The sequence below is a fragment of the Triticum urartu genome, chromosome 1A (genome assembly GCF_056163025.1).
Source record: "Triticum urartu cultivar PI428250 chromosome 1A, HENAU_Tu73, whole genome shotgun sequence".
Lineage (NCBI taxonomy): Eukaryota > Viridiplantae > Streptophyta > Magnoliopsida > Poales > Poaceae > Triticum > Triticum urartu.
The window spans coordinates 247,466,757-247,493,880 of NC_141873.1; positions in this window are offsets into that span (position 1 = coordinate 247,466,757).

Here is a 27,124-nt window from a genome sequence, read left to right on the forward strand (position 1 = left end):
TTCTTTCGTGTTCATCACGGGAACAATATCCCAATGCAAATCCTCTCGATTCGATCCGTTCGTTGCCCCTCGCGCAAGACCGACTCCATATAAATATCCCCCTCCTCCTCCTCATCTGATTTTCACAAAAATTGGAAGGTTTCGATCTTGTTTCACCCCGATCCAATCTCGCCGGAGTTCCCCGTCGCCTGATGGATGTTTCCGCTGCCACCGAAGGTTACTCGAGTCCACTTTCTCCTCTGTTTCTTCATGCCTCTCTACTACACACCTACCCGACTCCTTCTCCTTCGTAGACGCGTGCGGGAACAACTCCCCGGCGCCTTTCGAAACTCGCCGGAGCTCGCCTCGCTCCAGCCGCTCGCCTTTGTCACCACCGCAAGAACTCGACACCGCAGACGCTACCATCGCCATCGCTGAGACGCGCCGGACCCCATCGTGTTCCTCTCCAACCCCGAAGACCACTAGCCTGAGCGCCACGACCACCACCCGTAGTTGCAGCACCATTGACGGCCGAGTCGCTCGAGCTTTGAGCTCCGTCCCACGGGCCCCTGCCCGACTCCGTTGCCCAGTGCCGCCCGACGCCACGCCGGAGACGCCACCCCTCGCCCCGTGACCCGCCGCCCCACCCTGCCTTCGCCTGCCTCGCTGGAGTCGCCGCCTGAGATGACGGCCATGCTTCTGTAAGCGCCACCACCTCCCATGTGTCCTCCTCTATTCTTTCATGTTTTTTTGTTTGTTTGGTTCAACCAGTGAACGGTTTTTAGTTAGACCGAATGATTATTACTTTACCATCGTCAGATCCAAAATCTAAGGTCTAGATTAGATCTGTTTTTGTTTTTAGGCCAAAGAATTTTCTTCTAATTAGCGGTCATTCGCTAGATTTGCTCCGCAGAGAACAGTTTCTATCCATTAGTATTGCGACATGTGTCCAGGGACTCAATTGCAGATAGAAGTTTCATAGATTAGTCCCTGGATTTTTCAGAACAGCCCCTGAACTTCAAAACCCTCCAACTTTTCATCCGTAACTCCAATTTAGGTGTTTCTTTTTGCAGAATACTCCTTGTGACATATACTTTCCAACAAAAAAGTGGATTTTGGAGATTGAGCAAATCAAATTTATTCAACTTCAAATCTAGTTCACACCTTCGTTCGATCGTAACTTTTGAACCGGAGCTTAGTTATTTATGAAACCAATGCCAAATTGTTCATCATGATTCCATCTATCTAGTGATCCTATCAAGTTATATTTTTATCACTTTCAAATTCAGATTTGACCAGATTCAAACTTCAACTTTGTTAGGACATAACTTTCAATCTATGACTCTGTTTGATTTGATTCTTTTTGGAAATTGAAGCCCTAGATCCCTACTATCCTCTAGAACCATGACCACATGATTTTTGTACAATTAAAATGTCTTTGTCCAGAAAAGCTTCATTTGGTTATTTTGAGTTCATGAGTCTTTTACTTGTTTTTTTGAGTGATTTCTTATGTGTGATTAGATATGTTGATTATATAGACTTTCTCGGAGTGGCGAATAGTTTTATGAAGTTTACGAAAGCGTTGTTATATTCACCAACTAATACCAGGCAAGTTCACTTTGACCATGTTATTCATACCTATGTTTTATTGCATTTAGTATCACCATACATAGTCCCTCCAGTAGTGTTATTGGATCTTGTAATTGAGTAGAATGCATGAGGTAGGAACCCATCTCCCTATTACCAAGCCCGGGACGTTATTTATTTTAATGCTATGCTATAGTAGACGGGGTTGGTATGAGTGCTTGGGAGTGGTGTGAGAATGGAGGACTCTACGTCAATGACGACAACTTCATGATGGCATCGGCAAGGACTGCATCTTCATGACCTCAAGATTTCGAGACTCGAGACAAGAATTCAATACACACTACTGGGTGAAGGATGGTTGACGGGCACCCTGGAGAAACCAGTGGATGGCCAGGATGCATGGAGAAGCGCCATGACATCTTGTGGAAAGCTTCACCCAGACTCAAAGAGACGGAAGAATACTTCATGTCTGGAAGCTTACTTGTGCAACCGCAAGTCACTATGGGCTCTGGCTTGGTTGACCTTAGTTGTGACTCTGGCTGGGACGGTGCTAGCAGATGTAGAACTACGGTAGGATTGGATGAGCACCAGACAGTGGTTAGGGGAACTCTTCGTAAGACCATGTTTCGGTCGTCTTGTTCTCAAACACCCTGAAGTGCAAGAACGTAAGAAGAGGGATCGAATCTTGCGGGTAAAGTGTACAAACCTCTGCAGGCAGAAGGTTAAAACCTAATCGATTAGCCGTGTCCCCGGTTACGGACAATTTGAGCCTCTGGACTTGGATCTATCTCGCAACTCTCAACACCGGACTGATAATTTAATTGTGGGCAACTTATGAAGATTTGGGTGATGAGACATCGGTTGGCGGAACCATGTCATGATAGGAAGTTCTATAGTACAGACTCCTAATATTCCTTTGATGTAGGGAAAAATTAAACCAGCTTTTATGCAAAAACTCAGACCCAGAGCCACAAAGCCATATTGCATGTAGTATAGTTTATCGTGTGTGTTTTACAGTGATCTTGCCGGTACATTCAATGTACTGACCTACACGGCTGCAACGTCTCATGTTGCAGATATGTTTGTTCCGACGAGTAAGAGTACAGTACAGGGTTACGGTCTACACTCAACCTGCCGATGGTGTTGATGGGACTCCACACCCGATTGTTTGTTTCCGCTGGGACTTTGAGGTATATATCAGTTTTACGTTATCTATACATGTGATTGCACTTTGATATATACATTGATGTACTGTGTGTGCCAGCATACCGATCCAGGGATGGCACAGATACACAGAGGCTTGACCGTCTGGGGTCGGGTCGCTACACTTGATGAACAATTAAATGTCATAAATGCTTCTCGTAATACTCCATGGTATGTTGATTATGCTAATTATATTGTTGCTAAATTTATACCACCTAGTTTCACATACTAGCAAAAGAAAATGTTTTTCTATGATTTGAGACATTACTTTTGGGATGACCCACATCTTTATAAAGAAGGAGTAGATGATGTTATTAGACGTTGTGTACCTAAGCATGAACAAATCCTACGCAAGTGCCACTCTGAGTCTTACGGAGGACACCACACTGGAGATAGAACTACACATAAGGTATTGCAATCTGGTTATTATTGGCCTACTCTCTTCAAGGATGCTCGTAAGTTTGTCTTGTCTTGTGATGCATGCTAGAGAATTGGTAATATTAGTACACGTTAGGAAATGCCAATGAACTATTCACTTGTTATTGAACCATTTGATGTTTGGGGCTTTGATTATATGGGACTTTTCCTTCCTCTAATGGGTATGCACATATTTTAGTTGCTGTTGATTACATTGCCAAGTGGGTAGAAGCTATTCCAACTAGTTGTGCTGATCATAGCACTTCTATTGCGATGCTTAAAGAAGTTATTTTTTTGAGGTTTGGAGTCCCTAGATATTTAATGACTGATGGTGGTTCACATTTTATTCATGGTGATTTTCATAAAATGCTTGCTAAATATGATGTCAACCATAGAATTGCATCTCCATATCATCCTCAGTCTAGTGGTCAAGTAGAATTGAGTAATAGCGAGCTTAAATTAATTTTGCAAAAGACTGTTAATAGATCTAGAAAGAATTGGTCTAAGAAACTTGATGATGCATTGTGGGCTTATAGAACTGCTTATAAGAATCCTATGGGTATGTCTCCGTATAAAATGGTTTATGGAAAGGCATGTCACTTACCTCTCGAACTAGAACATAAGGCATGTTGGGCTATTAAAGAGCTAAATTATGATTTCAAACTTTCTAGTGAGAAGAGGTTATTTAACATTAGCTCACTTGATGAATGGAGAGCCCAAGCCTATGAGAATGCCAAGTTGTTTAAAGAAATAGTTAAAAGATGGCATGATAAAAGGATACAAAAGCGTGAGTTTAATGTAGGTGATCATGTTTTGCTATACAACTCTCGTTTAAGATTTTTTGCAGGAAAGCTTCTCTCTAAATGAGAAGGTCCTTACATTATCGAGGAGGTCTATTGTTCCGGTGCCATAAAAATCAACAACGCCAAAGGCACAAATCCAAAGGTGGTAAACGGTCAAAGAATCAAACATTATATTTCAGGTACTCCCATAAATGTTGAGACCAATATAATTAATACCATAACACCGGAGGAGTACATAAGGGATACTTTCTAGGATGTTTCAGACTCCGAAAAGGAATAGGTATGTGGTATGGTAAGTAAACCAACTCCAAAACTGTTCTAATAGCATTTTTCTCCGTTTTGGAATATTTAAAAATTAGGAAAATTAAAAGTAGTCCGAAAGAGACACGAGGCCACCACAAGAGTGGAGGGCGCGCCCTACCCCCCTAGGCGTGCCCCTCGTCCTTGTGGCCACCTCGTGTGCCCTCCAGACTCCGTTTTCTTGCATGATACTTCTTTTGGTCGGTAAAAATTCATTATATAACTTCCCTAAGGTTTTGACCACCGTACCATGATGAAATCTCCTATTTTTGTTTTGACCTATTTTTCTGCCAGAGTTTTCAAGGCCAGGCATCATGTCGTCCCCCTCCTCCAACAACACGGGCGACGATGCGTGGCTAATGAAGATAGAGATGAAGAGAGAAGAACTTGGGGAAATCAACGAGGATGATAAAGATCAAGAAGGCCAGGGAAGATCAAGTTCCGGCAGCAGAAGAAGAAGACATTCTTCAACCTCACTACAATCATCTTACTCCAACTGAAATTGAAGCTTTCAAGATCATTGAACTAGTTCTTGTGCAAAACAAGTATCTCACTCGTGAAAATATTCTATTGCAAGAGCACATCACCGCACTCAAGGGCATTATTCGCAAATTGGAGCATCTCCTACGCTCGATGTGCAACAGTACTTCATCAACAACTCCATCATCCCCACCTCCGAAGAAAGAGACATAATTACATGGGTATGGGCACTCCCCTTGGCAACTGCCAAGCTTGGGGGAGGTGCCGCAATATCGTATCACCATCACACCTTTATCTTTATCGTTTTTCCTAGTTAGATCATTTTGGTTATATCTTGATCTGGTAGAATAAAGTATTTAGTATGATCTAGCTTTGAGTTTTGTTTTGATCTATATCTTTGTAATCAAGTTCATGAGTTATATATAATAAAGAGTAGTTTTTAGTTGAGGGCTTTGTTATCTTCTATGATCTTGAGGGAATTAAATAAAATAAATGATAAAAAATATAAAAAAATCATATATTGATCTTATGGATGGTGATGACTTCACATATAAAGAGTATGATGAATAAAAGTTGTTGAGAGTTGACAAACATAGTTTTGGTAATTGTTGCAATTAGTATAGGAAGTAATGAAGAAAGAGAGGCTTCACGTATAAATGTATTATCTTGGACATCTTTTGTAATTGTGAGCACTCATTAAAATATGACATGCTAAAAAGTTGATGTTGGACAAGGAAGACAACATAATAGGTTATGTTTTCTTATATCCGAATAGAAGTTATATTGTCATGGATCATCCAACATGTTAAGCTTGCCTTTCCCTCTCATGCTAGCCAAATTCTTTGTACCAAGTAGAGATACTACAAGATGAACTAGAAATTAGTAGTTTCAACCAGTTACACAAAATAGGTTGTGCTTCCAAACATCCCTAAGCCCAGTTTTGCCATGAGAGTCCACCATACCTACCTATGGATTGAGTAAGATCCATCAAGTAAGTTGTCATCGGTGCAAGCAATAAAAATTGCTCTCTAAATATGTATGATCTATTAGTGTGAATAAAACAAGCTTTATGCAAACTTGTGATACGGAAGAAATAAAAGCGACGAACTGCATAATAAAGGTCCTTATCACAAGCGTCAATATAAAGTGACGTTCTTTTGCATTAAGGTTTTGTGCATCCAACTATAAAAGCGCATGACAACCTCTGCTTCCCTCTGCAAAGGGCCTATCTTTTAATTTTATCTTCTACCCTTATATAAGAGTCATGGTGATCATCACCTTTCCTTTTTACACTTTTTTCTTTGGCAAGCACTATATGTTGGAGAGATCAGGATATATATATATATCCACTCAGATATAGGTTTTCATAAAGTATTATTGTTGACATTACCCTTGAGGTAAAAGGTTGGGAGGCGAAACTATAAGCCCCTATCTTTCTCAGTGTCCGATTGAAACTTTGAACCCATAAGTATGGCGTGAGTGTTAGCAATTGTGAAAGAGTAAATGATAGTTGAGTATGTGGACTTGCTGAAAAGCTCTTATATGATATCTTTTCGATGTTATGATAAATTGCAATTGCTTCAATGACTGAGATCATAGTTTATTAGTTTTCAATGAAGTTTCTGATTCATACTTTACTTTGTGAACGAATGGTTACTTTAGCATAAGAAATTATATGGCATTGTATGTTGTTGTTCTAAAGATGACCATGATGTCCTCATGTCCGTATTTTATTTTATCGACACCTCCATCTCTAAACATGTGGACATATTTTTCGATATTGGCTTTCGCTTGAGGACAAGCAAGGTCTAAGCTTGGGGGAGTTGATACGTCCATTTTGCATCATGCTTTTATATTGATATTTATTGCATTATGGGCTGTTATTACACATCATATCATAATACTTATGCCTTTTCTCTCTTATATTTTGTAAGGTTTACATGAAGAGGGAGAATGCCAACAGCTGAAATTCTGGGCTTGAAAAGGAGCAAGTATTAGAGACCTATTATGTGCAACTCCAAAAGTCCTGAAACTTCATGGAGCATGTTTTTGGAATATATATAAAAAATTGGGCGAAGAAAGTACCAGAGGGGGGCCACCAGCCAGCCACAAGGGTGGAGGGCGCACCCTACCCCCTGGGCGCGCCTCCCGTCCTTGTGGGCCCCCTGGCAGGTCTCTAGTGCCCATCTTTAGCTATATGGTGTGTTTTAACCTGGAAAAAAATCAGAGGGAAGCTTTCGAGACGAAGCGCTGCTGTCTCAAGGCGGAACCTGGGCAGAACCAATCTAGGGCTCCGGCGGAGCTGTTCTGCCGGGAAAACATCCCTCCGGGAGGGGGAAATCGAAGCCATCGTCAACACCAACGATCCTCTCATCGAGAGGGGGTCAATCTCCATGAGCATCTTCACCAGCAGCATCTCCTCTCAAACCCTAGTTCATCTCTTGTATTTGATTTTGGTCCCAAAACCTCAGATTGGTACCTGTGGGTTGCTAGTAGTGTTGATTACTCCTTGTAGTTGATGCTAGTTGGTTTATCCGGTGGAAGATTATATTTCTAGATCCTTAATGATAATTAATACTCCTCTGATCTTGATCATAAATATGTTTTGTGAGTAGTTACGTTTGTTCGTGAGGACATGGGAGAAGTCTTGTTATAAGTAATCATGTGAATTTGGCATTCGTTCAATATTTTGATGAGATGTATGTTGTCTCTCCTCTAGTGGTGTTATGTGAACGTCGACTACATGACACTTCACCATTATTTGGGCCTAGGGAAGGCATTGGGAAGTAATAAGTAGATGATGGGTTGTTAGAGTGACAGAAGCTTAAACCCTAGTTTATGTGTTGCTTCGTAAGGGGCTGATTTGGATCCATATGTTTCATGTTATGGTTAGGTTTACCTTAATTCTTCTTTCGTAGTTGTGGATGCTTGCAAGAGGGGTTAATCATAAGTGGGAGGCTTGTCCATGGAAGGGCAGCACCCAAGCATTGGTCCACCCACATATCAAATTATCAAAGTAACGAACGTGAATCATATGAGCATGATGAAAACTAACTTGACAACAATTCCCATGTGTCCTCGGGAGCACTTTGCATTATATAAGAGTTCGTCCAGGCTTGTCATTTGCTACAAAAAGGATTGGGCCACCTTGCTGCACCTTGTTTACTTTTATTACTTGTTACCCGTTACGATTTGCCTTATCATAAAACTATTTGTTACAGATAATTTCAGTGCTTGCAGAGAATAACTTGCTGAAAACCACTTGTCATTTCCTTCTGCTCCTCGTTGGGTTCGACACTCTTACTTATCGAAAGGACTATGATAGATCCCATATACTTGGGGGTTATCAATACCTACCATCCTCAGTAGCAATCATCACATGCTTAGATGGGCATTCTCACGCATAATGACCTCCACCCCTACAACAACGACAAATAATATCATGTGTTTGCCCTGTTGATGCCATGGATGAAGAAGAGTTCTGTGCAGGCCCAGAAGGTGTGCTCTTGGCAGATGTGTAACGCCCTCGATGCAGTTATATCTCCCATGTGTCGAAGCACGACTTAGAGGCATAACCGCATTGAAAGCAATGCCGCAAGTGAGGTAATCTTCACACAACCCATGTAATACATAAGGGAAAGAGATACATAGTTGGCTTACAATCGCCACTTCACACAATACATGAATAAAGCATTACATCATCCAGATACAATCAAGGTCCGACTACGGAACCAAATTAAAAGAAGACTACCCCAAAGCTACACAGATCCCCGATCGACCCCAACTGGGCTCCACTACCGATCAACTAGAACGAAACAACACAAAGGACAAGATCTTCATCGTGCTCCTCCTTGAGCTCGGTTGCATCACCTGCACGGTATCATCGGCACCTGCAAACTGGTTTTGGAAGTATCTGTGAGTCACAGGGACTCAGCAATCTCACACCCTCGCGATCAAGACTATTTAAGCTTATAGGTAGGGTAAAAGTATGAGGTGGAGCTACAGCAAGCGACTAGCATATATGGTGGCTAACATACGCAAATGAGAGCGAGAAGACAAGGCAAAGGCACGGTTGATAAACTATGATCAAGAAGTGACCCTAGAACAACCTACGTCAAGCATAACTCCAACACCGTGTTCACTTCCCGGACTACGCCGGAAAGAGACCATCACGGCAACACACACAGTTGATGTATTTTAATTAAGATCAACTTCAGGTTTTCTACAACCGGACATTAACAAATTCCCATCTTCCCATAACCGCGGGCACGGCTTTCGAAAGTTCAAATCCCTACAGGGGTGTCCCAACTTAGCCCATCACAAGCTCTCATGGTCAACGAAGGATATTCCTTCTAGTGGGAAGACCCGATCAGACTCGGAATCCCGGTTACAAGACATCCTCGACAATGGTAAAACAAGTCCAGCAACACCGCCCAAATGTGCCGACAAATCCCGATAGGAGCTGCACATATCTCGTTCTCAGGGCACACTCAGATGAGCAGTCCGTACAACTAAAACCAGCCCTCGAGTTTCCCCGAGGTGGCGCTGCAAGGGGCTCCAGTTTGGACCAACACTCAGAGGAGCACTGGCCTGGGGGGGTAAAATAAAGATGACCCTCGGGATGCACGACTCCCAAGGGAAAAAGGCTAGGTGGCGAATGGTAAAACCAAGGTTGGGCCTTGCTGGAGGAGTTTTATTCAAAGCGAACTGTCAAGGGGTTCCCATTATAACCCAACCGCGTAAGGAACGCAAAATCCGGGAACATAACACCGATATGACGGAAACTAGGGCGGCAAGAGTGGAACAAAACACCAGGCATAAGGCCGAGCCTTCCACCCTTTACCAAGTATATAGATGCATTAATTAAATAAGAGATATTGTGATATCCCAACAAAATAACCATGTTCCAAACATGGAACAAACTCCAATCTTCACCTGCAACTAACAACGCTATAAGAGGGGCTGAGCAAAGCGGTAACATAGCCAAACAACGGTTTGCTAGGACAAGGTGGGTTAGAGACTTGGCTTAACAATATGGGAGGCATGATAAGCAAGTGGTAGGTATCGCAGCATAGGCATAGCGAAAGAGCGAGCAACTCGCAAGCAAAGATAGAAGTGATTTCGAGGGTATGGTCATCTTGCCTGAAATCCCGCAAGGAAGAAGAACGAGTCAATGAAGAAGGCAAACGGACCTAGTCGAACGGATCCTCACAAACACGACATTATCGGAACCAACCCGAAGAAGCAACACCGGAAAGGAGCAAACAACATAGTAAACAACCAACACATGAACATGGCATGATGCACAATCAAGTATGATGCATGTCCGGTATAATGAAGCATGGCATGGCAAAGTGCACAAACAATCCTACAAATTAAGTGGAGCTCAACATGCAACTCCGTTGCATATTGACGAAACACCACATGACTTATTTAGTTCTCTCTCGTTTATGTACCCAACAAGATTAAATGTTTTTAGCATGGCAAGAGGTGAAGCATAATGAAACTACCTTTCGAGGCAAGTTTAAATGAGGCCGGAACAACAAAACAACAAGTCCGGAAACTCCTCATGTGCATATTTTAGGTTTGGTACTGATCTGCCCTAAACACAATTTTTAGAGTTGTTAAACATGCAAAGTGATGCCACCATGTTAAACTAGGCATTATTCTCCCCACTTACATATAAAGTTTATTAAATTTGGAGCTACGGTTATTTAGTTATGAAATAAACCATTTTAGCATGGCATAAGAGTAAAATTACACAAACAACAATTTAAACATTTTAAACATGGGTGAAAGTGACAAATTATTAATCTACACAAAATTCTAAGCAAGTTTCATATATAATGTAACATCCCAAAATTCTAAATTTTGGAATGTTATAATAAATAGATAGATTGATTATTTGTTTGATTGTTGTATGATTGATTGAGTGAAATTCGAAACTTTTTGAAAGTTAAATGAGAGGGAATAAAAGGACTTTCCCAAACCTTCACCTTTTGTATTTTGATCTCCATGAATTCAAAGTCTTTTCAAATACAGAACCCTAGAGAGAAGATGACATGACTTCTTCCATTTCAATAAATGAAAGGGGTGTTTGAAAATATTTGAATTTCATTTGGAAAATATTTTCCAATTTAGAAACTTTATGCAACTCAATGATTTTCACGAGAGAAGATAAAATGACTTCTTCGAAACATATGAAATATGAGTTGGGAGTTTCAAAGAAACTCAAATTTAAAATCCATTTGAAATAATTATTTTTCAATTTGGGTTATTTGAGTTTTATTCAAATTATTTTTCTCCAAAAACAAAATACATGGAAAATAGGATAACATGATTCCCTACAATATAAAATTGGAGAAAAATTTATTTGAAATCATTTTGGTATTTTTAAAATGATTTTTATTGGATTTTACTAGACCAGTAGCACTCTTTGAATTATCTGAATTTGTGTGGATTTTATTTGGCATTATAAAACTGTCCATGTTGTAGAAAATCTTTTTCTGCAAATTTTGGTATATTATATGCCTATATAAAATTTTTATTTTTATTTTTTTCTGTTGCGTGGAAAATCTTTATAAAAAAAATAAAAAAAATCCGCCGAGTGGGCCGGCCCAGCTCCCAGCCAGGCCACGGCCCAGCCCACGCCGCCGCCATCCCCGAGCTCCCAAGCGGGAGACCCGCCGCCGCACGATTCCGCCGCCGCGCCGTGACCACCTCGGCCTTCGTGCCCCCTCCTCCACGCCTCGACCTCCCCTCCTCCTTTATAAGCGCCGCCCGGATCCCTCTCTCTCCTCTTTCGCCGCCTGCTGCCGCATCGCCGTCGCCGATGCTCGCATCTCGCCGCCGCCGACGAGATTCGCCACACTACGCCGCCGCCGCTGCATCGCCGCCTTGCGCTGCACCCCCACCGCTCGCCTGCGCGCCGCCCGCACCTTGCCCCGCGCCCGAAGCCGAGCCGCCTTGCCGGAGCCACCTCACCTCGCCGCCGCCCGGATCCCTCTCTCTCCTCTTTCGCCGCGTGCTGCCGCATCGCCGTCGCCGGCGCTCACATCTCGCCGCCGCCGGCGAGATTCGCCACACTGCGCCGCCGTCGCGGCATCGCCGCCTTGCCGCTGCACCCCCACCGCTCGCCTGCGCGCCGCCCGCGCCTTGCCCCGCGCCCGAAGCCGAGCCGCCACGCCGGAGCCACCTCGCCTCGCCGCCACCCGATCCGCCGCCCCTCGCCGGACTCCCACCACCGCGGTAAACCGCCGCCGGTGTCGAACCCGTTGCGAACCGGTATAACTGCCGCCCGGTTTTCTCGGTTTTCCTTTTAGTTTGTTTTTTTTCCAAAAAAAATCCTAGGTTTATTTTTTTCCAGGTTTATTTGTTAACGAACGTTTTTTGTTTAGCTAGTTTTAGTGAACGTTTTCGTTCTGTAGATCTGTGTAGAGAACGTTCGTTATTTAGTCTTTTTCTTTTTTCTTTTAATTTTAGCCAGGGACCCGTATGTATTTAGTTTCTTCACAGTTTAGTCCCTGATCTTCAATCTATCACAACTTTTTGCTCGTTAGTCCAAATCCGACGAAACCAACGCTCATGTCTTCGTTATGATCTCCTCTATCCAGATAAACAACTCAAACATGTTTTTGAAATTTTAAAATTTTCAGATTTAGATTCAAACTTTGTTTGATCATAACTTGAGTTTCGTAGCTCCGTTTGAGTTGATTCTTGTTGCTAATCGAAGCTCTTGACCTAAACTTTCTGATAAGGCCAAATTCATATAATTTTGTTACTGTTAGAAATTGTTTTATGTTGCAAGAGTTATTTGCTTGGTTTTGACGTTTTCCGAATTGTTTTCTTTGTTCTCTTCGATCTCTGAGTGATTGCTTATGTGTGGTTACTATTGCTTGCTTACGATAGATTGACCGGAGTGTGACGAGTAGAACTATCAAGAGTTTTGAGTGCGCATCATCTTCATCAACATTGCAGGCAAGTTCACACTTTGATCATATCCCCTTTATCACCCAGTTTTTTATGCATTAGTTTCACCCTCAAACATTGCATGAGTAGGATTGTTAACATGTGGGTATTGGGAAGTAGTTGATGAGGTAGGAACCTATTGCCATGCATTCAAACCTTGGGAGTTACTATTACGTTATGCTTATATTGCCATGCTATGCTCGTAGACGTGGATTGGGTTTTGAGAGTATTCATGACAGATGTGAGTTTGTTAATTAATGGTTTACTTAAGGTGGCAACTTAAACACACATCTGGGTGGATTGAGGTACCTGGGTATTCCAGGATTGCCTGTCTAGGCACCTAGGTAGACCAGGATTGCCTGTTTTTTATGGACCGCCACCCATGCTCAAAGGGATTATGAGATTTTTCATACTAGAAACTTCCGTGTGCAGCCACAAGCTATTATGGGATCTAGCATAGTTGATTAAGTCGTGCGAACTCTTACAGGGTAGACTAGCAGATGTAGGGGAAGTAGGTGTAACGGTCTATCCATCGTAAGGTGCTAGCCCTTCTGAAAGACTATGTCTCGGTCATCCGTCTTCTCAAACACCATGTAGTGCAAGAAACCAAATGGAGGCGATCGAGTCTTGTGGGGAAAAGTGTGCAAACCTCTGCAGAGTGTATAAACTAATCATGATTAGCCGTGTCCCTGGTTATGGACATCTTGAGTATCTAGTACCTGGATTATCATGTGAATCTCAAGATGTTACTCTAAAATTTAATTTTGTTGGGTTTTGTTTAATGATGTTACTTAATTGGGATTGAGAATGCTGTCAACCATTCTCAATGTTCAACAACCACTATGATAGTTAAATAAAATTTATTCCTTTGTAGTAGGGAAAAATTGGCTTTTCGCAAAAACCTTATAACCATAGAGCTTTTCCACCAGCCATGTATGCATGTAGTGATAGCCATTGTTCATCATTCTCTATGGTGTGAATTTGCCAGTACATTCAATGTACTGACCCTCTGTGGCTGCAACGTCTCATGTTGCAGGATTTCTTACGACGAGTAAGTGATACGTTAGGGTTACGATTTCTACACTCAACTTTGCCGTTGGTGTTGATGGGAATCCACAACCTTGTTACTTCCGCTATTTTGGATTGAGGTAATAGTATCTTACGTTACTTATACATGTGATTTACCTCTGTTATAAAACCTCGAGTACTGTGTGTGTCAGCATACCGATCCAGGGATGACACTTAAGCACAGAGACTTGATCCATTCGGGTTGGGTCGCTACAAGATGGTATCAGAGCACATGTTGACTGTAGGACGTGACCCTAGAAACTGGCAAGCCCATAGCAAAGATTTTTCTCTACAACTTTCCCTTTCAAAAATATATTTTACCTCTCTTCTCTTCTGAGCTTATTCAAGAAAATCCCTTTAGTGAGACCATACCCCTTTTCCCTTTGGATCACACGAAGATTCGACTAATGAGACCACTCCAAGAAGTATAAGATATTGGACAACTAAAGACCATTCGGAATGAAGAGGGTTTTACCATACATTATGATAATGGAAACTACAACGGTTGAAGACTCCGAAGAACAGGAGAATTTGGAGGCTATGAATAATTTCTATATTTGTATGACCTAAGAAGGCTACCCTTATGGAACTTGGCAGACTATGGAAGCTGTCAATACCGAGATCAAGGTGTATCGGAGAAAGACCGAAACATAGAGCATGAGAGCTCAAAGTTTTGTCAAGAAAACCCTAAGGCAGGAGATATCAATTATGGAAGATAGCTCATGGCAATGACAAGGGCAGAAACACGGCTACCCCTGATGATATCGCCCGTTGATGCTATTGTCACCATGCTGAGTTAAGGATGCAATTTTAACCTTAGCTGGTGTATCACCAGGATCTGTGAGTGTTACATTAAGAAGTTAAGATGGACCTACAAGAAGCAGTATTTTGACAAGGGAGTATTTCATGGGGAACTCAGGACCCTGAAGATGAGAGTAACCAAGCTAGAGGAGCAAAACCTCGAGAAACCGGAGATTTGTCAGGAACTAGACCATGGTTCATGCCAAGGATGTTGAAACCTAGAAGTTTGAAATGCAACTCCAGAATATTAAAGGATGTCACGAGAGACTTCACGTCAACGGAGATGATCTGGCAAAAGAACTTGAGAAAGAAAAGCACGATGGGAAGAAGCCATCGGAGACATAAACAAGACTTGAAGAGTTTGGCGATTTTGAAGATTTATTGACTTTTAGAAGACCAAACCCCTGATATACCTATGTTAGATGCGACGATTGTGAGCTGTCATTTGGTTGATGTTTTCCGACAGCCACAATAAAATCTGTCTTTTTAAAAACTGTTGTTTGCGTTGTGTGTATCCCTCTCTATCTCTATTAACTTACGCCAAAGCCACATGGACCCAATAGAGGATGAATGGAGATGAGCTTGTATTTTCTGGACCAATGAGTCAGTTGGAGACAGACCGATGGATTCAGAACATGGAGGATCACATGGAGAATAACCCTATAGTTGGAAATGATATGACACAACATGCTCTTCAGTGCTTTGAAAGAGGTGCTACTACTTGGTGGTGGATGTACCAAACCATCAATGGATGGCAAGGAGAAACCACTTGGAGAGAATTAAAGTTGACTCTGCCAAAGTCTCGGCTTGTGTCCCAGAAGTTGAAGCCTTATGGAAAGGATATGAGGAAACCTTATGCATGCAAGATTTGTGGAGAAATAGGACACACCCATAAAGAAAACAAGGATGAATGACCTAATTGTGAAGGAAGTCACCCAGTTGAAGAATGCCCAACTAGGCAGATTACTTGTTGTGTGAAGGGACTACCCACTATCCTGCTTAGTGTCGCATTTACCCGATGGTACAAAGAACCATCCAGCAGAAGAAAGAAGTAATGAAAGGAGCCCTCATGGAAATTTTAGAAGAACCCGTGATGAAGGAAGATGTTGGGGACACACCCAAAGAAGAACCAATTAAACCCTGCACTAAGACTTGCTATTCATGTGGAGAAGAAGGACACATCTCCCAATTTTTTTAATGGGGATCTAGTAGAATTCCCGACAGAGTAAGTAGAATATGACCCACAGGAAATAGAAGCCCTAATTGGAATGGAAAAGTCCAGGAAGAGAAACCGATTGGAGCCCAGGAGGGACCTGAGTCATATCACCTGTTACAGGTGCAAGGAGTCAGGGCACTACCTCAACAGTTGCCCAAAAAGGAAACCTCGATACTTGTCATAAGTAATATGTTTTAGTTGTAATGGAGCAGGGCACTTCGCCAGAGAATGCCCCAAGGAGAAGGAAACTTGTGCTAGATAGTTGAGTTTGCAACAAAAGAAATGGAGTAGTAGAAGTGAGAACGTTTTCCTTTATATTGAGGTATTGAGTTGAGACATGTAATGTAAAAGCGAGAGATTGAAATCATTTGAGAATGAATAAAGTTAGCATCATTGGTACTGATATGGATTTTATGAGTTGATACTCTATGAAGAAGGATTTTGACAATTTCTGAGGATATGAGAAATATGGTCTATGGAAGATTTGTGCATTTTAAGGGTGGTAGTACCTTGTAAGAACCCTTGACCCCTGGAAAAGATAAGGATACTCCACTAAGTAGATTTCGGACAAAATGAATACGAGTTTTGTCTCGATATGTGTGATACCCCAAGACTATGTGGGATAAAGTTGGAGACCGTCAGTTGTTTGGACCAAATGTGATCAAGGAGTCAGAAGAGAATGTTAAGTTGATTCGAGATAGACTGAAGGTAGCTCAGTCCAGGCAAAAGAGTTATGCAGACTAAAAAAACGCAAGGAGGTAGTCTATGAAATTGGAGACAGAGCATGTCTTCGTGTGCCCCCTCGGCGAGGAGTTAAACGAATTGGAGTTAAGGGAAAGTTAGCCCCGAGATTTGTAGGACCATACCGAGTTTTGGAGCGTATGGGAGAAGTGGCCAACAAATTGGAGTCACCCGAAGGACTGTCAGGAGTTCATGATGTGTTTCACGTTTTCCCAGTTGAAGAAGTGCCATGCAGAGATGGCTAATATTCCGCTGTAAGGACGCTTGAACCTAGAAAGGATAATTATGTTCCACGAAGTGGAATATGGACTTCATAAGTATAAGTTTTATCTCGGTATGAGGGATATCCCACGAGGATGAAGAGATGAATTACTATTGGATATAAAGGAGGTATGATGGTGGAAATATGGATCAAGGGAAATTCCAGGATGAGTCTGAGTAATCACGTCTTAGTTTGGTGCAAATAGAAGGAAGGGAGACAATACAATTGGATGGATTTTAAGTATGCTAGGAAGCTGGAAGTTGGATGTTGGAATAATGATCAGTTGCCCGATGATGAGTTCAAGGATTACAAGTAATGATATGGGCCATAACCCACAGGCCCCAGGACCTGCCAATAAGCAAGCACACTCTTGCTGAAGGAAAAACCCTGGAGGAAGATACGACGTTTATCGACATACGATTTTATAGGAGTAACGCAAAACCTGAGAGTTGTGAAGAAACATTAGATGTTTGTCTGGCTTGCAGAATCTATGGATATATCCAAACTTGGTTCGTCGACAAGAGAAATTCTGCAATACTTGTGAGGATGACCGAGTGTTAGAATGCGGGATTCGCTAAACCGTATACAAGGTAATGATTTGGGTGCGGGATGGATTGATCACCATACCGACTTACTCTTATTATTCGCCTTGCTATGTGGGAAGGTAAATCTGAGTGACCTACCTATAGTAAAGAGACGACGATCAAAACCCTGTTTAAACCTTAGAATGGTATAAGAATTTTTCCCCTTGTACAAGGTACCTTTTGCCAACCGTAGGTTATACAGTGAGAATCAACCAGACCCATTTCCTGTAGACGGAACCATAAATTGCTGACCACCATGAGATATCAATAGTTGTTTAGTATTGGCGTCGGACCTGTCAGCTAAGATGACCTAATCTCGGAATAACCTTACCAAGAGGAAAGGACAAAAGAATTGAGGAAAAGGTTATGCCACTACCGGAAGAGCCCAGAGATGGAATCATCCTTACGATCTGAGAAGACCGACACTGTCAAGAATAAGGATGGAGTATAGGAGTTTTGATGGAACCGTAACCATGCTTCTAAGGGTGGTAGCACCCCAGACCCCGTGTGATGATCGATGGATTTTGAGGACACCCCAAACCCTAACCTATTTCTTGCTAGCCTCTCCGAATCTCGAGGACGAGATTCATTTTAAGGGTGGTAGGTTTGTAACATCCCAAAATTCTAAATTTTGGAATGTTATAATAAATAGATAGATTGATTGTTTGTTTGATTGTTGTGTGATTGATTGAGTGAAATTCGAAACTTTTTGAAAGTTAAATGAGAGGGAATAAAAGGACTTTCCCAAACCTTCACCTTTTGCATTTTGATCTCCGTGAATTCAAAGTCTTTTCAAATACAGAACCGTAGAGAGAAGATGACATGACTTCTTCCATTTCAATAAATGAAAGGGGTGTTTGAAAATATTTGAATTTCATTTGGAAAATGTTTTCCAATTTAGAAACTTTATGCAACTCAATGATTTTCATGAGAGAAGATAAAATGACTTCTTCGAAACATATGAAATATGAGTTGGGAGTTTCAAAGAAACTCAAATTTAAAATCCATTTGAAATAATTATTTTTCAATTTGGGTTATTTGAGTTTAATTCAAATTATTTTTCTCCAAAAACAAAATACATGGAAAATAGGGTAACATGATTCCCTACAATAGAAAATTGGAGAAAATTTTATTTGAAATCATTTTGGTATTTTTAAAATGTTTTTTATTGGATTTTACTAGACCAGTAGCACTCTTTGAATTATCTGAATTTGTGTGGATTTTATTTGGCATTATAAAAATGTCCATGTTGTAGAAAATCTTTTTCTGCAAATTTTAGTATATTATATGCCTATATAAAATTTTTATTTATTTTGTTTTTTTCTGTTGCCTGGAAAATCTTTATAAAAAAATAAAATAAAAAAATCCGCCGACTGGGCCGGCCTAGCTCCCAGCCAGGCCATGGCCCAGCCCACGCCGCCGCCATCCACGAGCTCCCGAGCGGGAGACCCGCCGCCGCACGATTCCGCCGCCGCGCTGTGACCGCCTCGGCCTCCGTGCCCCCTCCTCCACGCCTCAACCTCCCCTCCTCCTTTATAAGCGCCGCCCGGATCCCTCTCTCTCCTCTTTCGCCGCGTGCTGCCGCATCGCCGTCGCCGGCGCTCACATCTCGCCGCCGCCGGCGAGATTCGCCACACTGCGCCGCCGCCGCTGCATCGCCGCCTTGCCGCTGCACCCCCACCGCTCGCCTGCGCGCCGCCCGCACCTTGCCCCACGCCCGAAGCCGAGCCGCCTTGCCGGAGCCACCTCACCTCGCCGCCGCCCGATCCGCGCCCTCGCCAGACTCCCACCACCGCGGTAAACCGCCTCCGGCGTCGAACTCGTTGCGAACCGGTATAACCGCCGCTCGGTTTTCTCGGTTTTCCTTTTAGTTCATTTTTTTCCAAAAAAAAACCCTAGGTTTTTTTCCAGGTTTATTTGTTAACGAACGTTTTCTGTTTAGCTAGTTTTAGTGAACGTTTTCGTTCTGTAAATCTGTGTAGCGAACGTTCGTTATTTAGTCTTTTTCTTTTTTCTTTTAATTTTAGCCACGGACCCGTATGTATTTAGTTTCTTCACAGTTTAGTCCCTGATCTTCAATCTATCACAACTTTTTGCTCGTTAGTCCAAATCCAATGAAACCAACGCTCACGTCTTCGTTATGATCTCCTCTATCTATATAAACAACCAACGCTCACGTAAAATTTATTCCTTTGTAGTAGGGAAAAATTGGCTTTTCACAAAAACCTTATAACCATAGAGCTTTTCCACCAGCCATATATGCATGTAGTGATAGCCATTGTTCATCATTCTCTATGGTGTGAATTTGCCAGTACATTCAATGTACTGACCCTCTGTGGCTGCAACGTCTCATGTTGCAGGATTTCTTACAACGAGTAAGTGATACGTTAGGGTTACGATTTCTACTCAACTTTGCCGTTGGTGTTGATGGGAATCCACAACCTTGTTACTTCCGCTATTTTGGATTGAGGTAATAGTATCTTACGTTACTTATACATATGATTTACCTCTGTTATAAAACCTCGAGTACTGTGTGTGTCAGCATACCGATCCAGGGATGACACTTAAGCACAGGGACTTGATCCATTCGGGTCGGGTCGCTACATATAAAGTTTTTACATGCGATGCTTAGTTTGTGAATTAAGATATGCATGAAGTCTAGGGACTAATATGCAAAATTGAAATTCCCTGGATAAAAGATAAATTCGTTGACGGGAAAAAACAGAGTTGGGCTGAAACTGAACCACATGGGCCGCTCTGGAAACTATAGTGCACAAGGGGGTGAGGGATAGCGCGTAGGTGCTCACCAGAGGGGCCTTGGGCCGGATCTGGTGTTGGGCTGAACAAAGGCAGGCCGCGGAGCTGGGCTGGAGAGGCACGACGCGGGACGACGGGTCAACGGGCACAGGCGCTGCTCATGGTCTTCGTTCACCTCGCGTGGGCAAAGCAGCAGGGAAAAAATCAGCCAGCGACGCGAGATCCGGCGTGAAGGACGACGGAGTATGGCCGGGAACAGGCAGATGCAGGCGAGGGTGGTCAGATCCGCACGTGGGGAGTACGTTTTGGTGGCAGAGGAGCTCAGCGGCGTCGGCAGCAGGAGTCCATGCTTCGGGCGCTGTCGAGGCGGCTGGCCGCGCAAGAAGACGAGGACGGCGGGGTTCAGAGGAGGACGAAGCCACCAAGTCTTTCCAAGGTGCGGCGGCGCTGGAGACAGGGACTTGCAGCGCGCGATCCTGGCAACGGGACAGAGGGGGCGCGAGCGGCCTTGATGGCGGGGCCATGGCGTGGTGCTCGGGACCGGACGACGCTCCTGGTTGGGGACGAGGAGGTCCTCGAAGCAGAGGCGCGGGCAGCCGGTGGCGTGAACGTGCAAGGCGGTGGGCCACGCTCAGTGTCGAGGAAGGAGCTCCACTCTGGTGAACTCCCATGGCAGCGGTGGTGCTCCTGGACAGAGAGAGTTTGAGAGAGAGATACAGGAGACGGAAGGAAGACTGAAGAGAAGGAGCAGGGGCTGGGCGCTGGACCTACGGTGGTGGTTCGGCCGGCGAGGGCTCCTATGGCCGGCGAGGGTTGGTGGCGAGGTGCTCGGGCAGGATTGGTGGGGATGGATTTTGGATCGGGAGGAGCTGTGGCGGCTGCAGAGTTGATTTGGTGGCGCTGAAAACAAGGGGAAGATGGCGGCGGCGATGGGACAAACCGCCTAGATTTTAGGGTTGCTGCCTGAAGGAAATATGCCCTAGAGGCAATAATAAAGTTATTATTTATTTCCTTATTTCATGATAAATGTTTATTATTCATGCTAGAATTGTATTAACCAGAAACTTGATACATGTGTGAATACATAGACAAAACAAAGTGTCCCTAGTATGCCTCTACTTGACTAGCTCGCTAATCAAAGATGGTTAAGTTTCCTGACCACAGACATGTGTTGTCATTTGACGAGCCTAGCATATGCAGATATGGCCTCGGAACACGGAGACCGAAAGGTCGAGCGTGAATCATATAGTAGATATGATCAACATAATGATGTTCACCAATGAAATTACTCCATCTCACGTGATGATCGGACATGGTTTAGTTGATTTGGATCACGTGATCACTTAGAGGATTAGAGGGATGTGTATCTAAGTGGGAGTTCTTAAGTAATATGATTAATTGAACTTTAATTTATCATGAACTTAGTCCTGGTAGTATTAGCATATCTATGTTGTAGACCAATAGCTCGCGTTGTTGCTTTCATATGTTTATTTTGATATGTTCCTAGAGAAAATTGTGTTGAAAGATGTTAGTAGCAATGATGCGGATTGGATCCGTGATCTGAGGTTTATCCTCATTGCTGCACAGAAGAATTATGTCCTTGATGCACCGCTAGGTGACGGACCTATTGCAGGAGCAGATACAGACGTTATGAACGTTTGGTTAGCTCAATATGATGACTACTTGATAGTTTAAGTGCAACATGCTTAACGGCTTAGAATCGGGACTTCAAAGACGTTTTGAACGTCATGGACCATATGAGATGTTCCAGGAGTTGAAGTTAATATTTCAAGCAAATACCCGAGTTGAGAGATATGAAATCTCCAACAAGTTCTATAGCTAAAGGATGGAGGAGAATCGCTCAACTAGTGAGCATGTGCTCAGATTGTCTGGGTACTACAATCGCTTGAATCAAGTGGGAGTTAATATTCCAGATAAGATAGTGATTGACAGAATTCTCTAGTCACCATCACCAAGTTAGTAGAACTTCGTGATGAACTATAATATGCAAGGGATAACGGAAACAACTCCCAAGCTCTTCGTGATGCTGAAATCAACGAAGGTACAAATCAAGAAAAACATCAAGTGTTGATGGTTGACAAGATCACTAGTTTCAAGAAAAGGGCAGAGGGAAGAAGGGGAACTTCAAGAAGAACAGCAAGCAAGTTGCTGCTCAAGTGAAGAAGCCCAAGTCTGGTCCTAAGCCTGAGACTAAGTGCTTCTACTACAAAGGGACTGGTCACTGGAAGCGGATCTACCCCAAGTGATTGGCGGATAAGAAGGATGGCAAAGTGAACATAAGTATATTTGATATACATGTTATTGATGTGTACTTTACTAGTGTTTATAGCAACCCCTCAGTATTTGATACTAGTTCAGTTGCTAAGATTAGTAACTCGAAACGGGAGTTGCAGAATAAACAGAGACTAGTTAAGGGTGAAGTGACGATGTGTGTTGGAAGTGGTTCCAAGATTGATATGATCATCATCGCACACTCCCTATACTTTCGGGATTAGTGTTGAACCTGAATAAGTCTTATTTGGTGTTTGCGTTGAGCATGAATATGATTTGATCATGTTTATTGTAATACGGTTATTCATTTAAGTAAGAGAATAAATTGTTGTTCTGTTTACATGAATAAAACCTTATATGGTTACACACCCAATGAAAATAGTTCGTTGGATCTCGATCGTAGTGATACACATAATCATAATATTGAAACCAAAAGATGCAAAGTTAATAATGATAGTGCAACTTATTTGTAGCACTGCCGTTTAGGTCATATTGGTGTAAAGCGCATGAAGAAACTCCATGCTGATGGGATTTTGGAATCACTTGATTATGAATCAATTGATGCTTGCGAACCATGCCTCATGGGCAAGATGACTAAGACTCTGTTCTTCGGAACAATGGAGCGAGCAACAGATTTGTTGGAAATCATGCATACTGATGTATGTGGTCCGATGAATATTGAGGCTCGCGACAGGTATCATTATTTTTTGATCTTCATAGATGATTTGAGCAGATATGAGTATATCTACTTGATGAAACATAAGTCTGAAACATTTGAAAAGTTCAAAGAATTTCAGAGTGAAGTGAAAAATCATCGTAACAAGAAAATAAAGTTTCTACGATCTGATCGTAGAGAAGAGTATTTGAGTTACGAGTTTGGCCTTCAGTTAAAAACAATGTGAAATAGTTTCACTACTCATGCCACCTGAAACACCACAATGTAATGGTGTGTCCGAACGTCATAACCGTACTTTATTAGATATGGTGCGATCTATGATGTCTCTTACCGATCTACCACTATCGTTTTGGGTTTATGCATTAGAGACAGCTGCATTCACGTTAAATAGGGCACCATCTAAATCCGTTGAGACGACACCGTGTGAACTATGGTTTGGCAAGAAACCTAAGCTGTCGTTTCTTAAAGTTTGGGACTGCGATGCTTATGTCAAAAAGTTTCAACATGATAAGCTCGAACCCAAATCGGAGAAATATGTCTTCATAGGATACCCAAAGGAGACTGTTGGGTACACCTTCTATCACAAATCCGAAGGCAAGACTTTTGTTGCTAAATTCGGAGTTTTTCTAGAGAAAGAGTTTCTCTCGAAAGAAGTGAGTGGGAGGAAAGTAGAACTTGACGAGGTAACTGTACCTGCTCCCTTACTGGAAAGTAGTACATCGCAGAAAACTGTTTCAGTGACACCTACACCAGTTAGTGAGGAAGCTAATGATAATGATCATGAAACTTCAGATCAAGATACTACTGAACCTCGTAGATCAACCAGAGTAAGATCCGCACCAGAGTGGTACGGTAATCCTGTTCTAGAAGTCATGCTACTAGATCATGATGAACCTACGAACTATGAAGAAGCGATGGTGAGCCCAGATTCCGCAAAGTGGCTTGAAGCCATGAAATCTGAGATGGGATCCATGTATGAGAACAAAGTATGGACTTTGGTTGACTTGCCCGTTGATCGGCAAGCAATTGAGAATAAATGGATCTTCAAGAGGAAGACGGACGCTGATAGTAGTGTTACTATCTACAAAGCTAGAATTGTCGCAAAAGGTTTTCGACAAGTTCAAGGTGTTGACTACGATGAGAGTTTCTCACTCGTATCTATGCTTAAGTCTGTCCGAATCATGTTAGCAATTGCCGCGTTTTATGAAATCTGGCAAATGGATAAACAAAATTGCATTCCTTAATGGATTTACTAAAGAAGAGTTGTATACGATGCAACCAGAAGGTTTTGTCAATCCGAAAGGTGCTAACAAAATGTGCAAACTCCAGCGATCCATCTGTGGACTGGTGCAAGCATCTCGGAGTTGGAATATACGCTTTGATGAGTTGATCAAAGCATATAGTTTTATACAGACTTGCGGTGAAGCCTGTATTTACGAGAAAGTGAGTGGGAGCACTAAGCATTTCTGATAAGTATATGTGAATGACATATTGTTGATCGGAAATAATGTAGAATTATTCTGTAAAGCATAAAAGGAGTGTTTGAAAGGAGTTTTTCAAAGAAAGACTTCGGTGAAGCTGCTTACATATTGAGCTTCAAGATCTATAGAGATAGATCAAGACGCTTGATAAGTTTTTTCAATGAGTACATACCTTGACAAGATTTTGAAGTAGTTCAAAATGGAACAGTCAAAGAAAGAGTTCGTGCCTGTGTAACAAGGCGTGAAGTTGAGTAAGACTCAAAGCCCGACCACGGCAGAAGATAGAAAGAGAATGAAAGTCATTCCCTATGCCTCAGCCATAGGTTCTATAAAGTATGCCATGCTGTATACCAGATCTATTGTATGCCCTACCACTGAGTTTGGCGAGGGAGTACAATAGTGATCTAGGAGTAGAACACTGGACAGCGGTCAGAATTATCCTTAGTGAAATAAGGATATGTTTCTCGATTATGGACGTGACAAAAAGGTTCGCCGTAAAGGGTTGCGTCAATGCAAGTTTTGACACTGATCTGGATGACTCTAAGTCTCGATCTAGATACATATTGAAAGTGGGAGCAATTAGCTAGAGTAGCTCCGTGCAGAGCATTGTAGACATAGAATTTTGCAAAATACATACGGATCTGAATTTGGCAGGCCCGTTGACTAAGATTCTCTCACAAGCAAAACATGATCACACCTTAGTACTCTTTGTGTGTTAATCACATAGTGATGTGAACTAGATTACTGAATCTAGTAAACCCTTTGGGTGTTGGTCACATGGCGATGTGAACTATGGGTGTTAATCACATGATGATGTGAACTATCGATGTTAATCACATGGTGATGTGATCTAGATTATTGACTCTAGTGCAAGTGGGAGACTGAAGGAAATATGCCCTAGAGGCAATAATAAAGTTATTATTTATTTCCTTATTTCATGATAAATGTTTATTATTCATGCTAGAATTGTATTAATCGGAAACATAATACATGTGTGAATACATAGACAAACAGAGTGTCACTAGTATGCCTCTACTTGACTAGCTCGTTAATCAAAGATGGTTATGTTTCCTAACCATGAACAAAGTGTTGTTATTTGATTAACAAGGTCACATCATTAGTTGAATGATCTGATTGACATGACCCATTCCATTAGCTTAGCACACGATCGTTTAGTATGTTGCTATTGCTTCCTTCATGACTTATACATGTTCCTATGACTATGAGATTATGCAACTCCCGTTTGCCGGAGGAACACTTTGGGTGCTACCAAACGTCACAACGTAACTGGGTGATTATAAAGGAGCATTACAGGTGTCTCCAAAGGTAGATGTTGGGTTGGCGTATTTCGAGATTAGGATTTGTCACTCCAATTGTCGGAGAGGTATCTCTGGGCCCTCTCGGTAATGCACATCACATAAGCCTTGCAAGCATTGCAACTAATTAGTTAGTTGCGAGATGATGTATTACGGAACGAGTAAAGAGACTTGCCGGTAACGAGATTGAACTAGGTATTGGATACCGACGATCGAATCTCGGGCAAGTAACATACCGATGACAAAGGGAACAACGTATGTTGTTATGCGGTCTGACCGATAAAGATCTTCGTAGAATATGTAGGAGCCAATATGGGCATCCAGGTCCCGCTATTGGTTATTGACCGGAGACGTGTCTCGGTCATGTCTACATTGTTCTCGAACCGTAGGGTCCGCACGCTTAAGGTTTCGATGACAGTTATATTATGAGTTTTGATGTACCGAAGGAGTTCGGAGTCCCGGATGAGATCGGGGACATGACGAGGAGTCTCGAAATGGTCGAGACGTAAAGATCGATATATTGGACGACTATATTCGGACATCGGAAAGGTTCCGAGTGATTCGGGTATTTTTCGGAGTACCGGGTAGTTACGGGAGAAGTAATGGGCCTTGATGGGCTTTAGTGGGAAGAGGAAAAAGGCTGCTGCGCCCCCCCTCCCCTCTAGTCCGAATTGGACTAGGGAAAAGGGGGCCGGCCACCTTTCCTACTCCTCCACTTCCTTCTCCCTTCCTCCCCTCTTGATGGACTCCTACTAGGACTTGGAGTCCTAGTAGGACTCCCATCCTGGCCGCACCAATGGCCTTGGCCGGCCTCCTCCTCCTCCATCCTTTATATACTGAGGCAAGGGGCACCCCATAGACACAAGTTGATCCTTGAGATCGTTCCTTAGCCGTGTGCGGTGCCCCCTGCCACCATATTCTACCTCGATCATATCGTTGTAGTGCTTAGGCGAAGCCCTGCGTCGGTAGAACATCAAGATCGTCACCACGCCATTGTGCTGACGGAACTCCTCTCCGAAGCTTTGCTGGATCGGAGCCCGGGGATCGTCATCGAGCTGTACGTGTGCTAAGAACTCGGAGGTGCCGGAGTAACTGTGCTTGGATCGGTCGGATCGGGAAGAAGACGTATGACTACTTCCTCTACGTTGTGTGATCGCTTCCGCAGTCGGTCTGCGTTGGTACGTAGACAACAC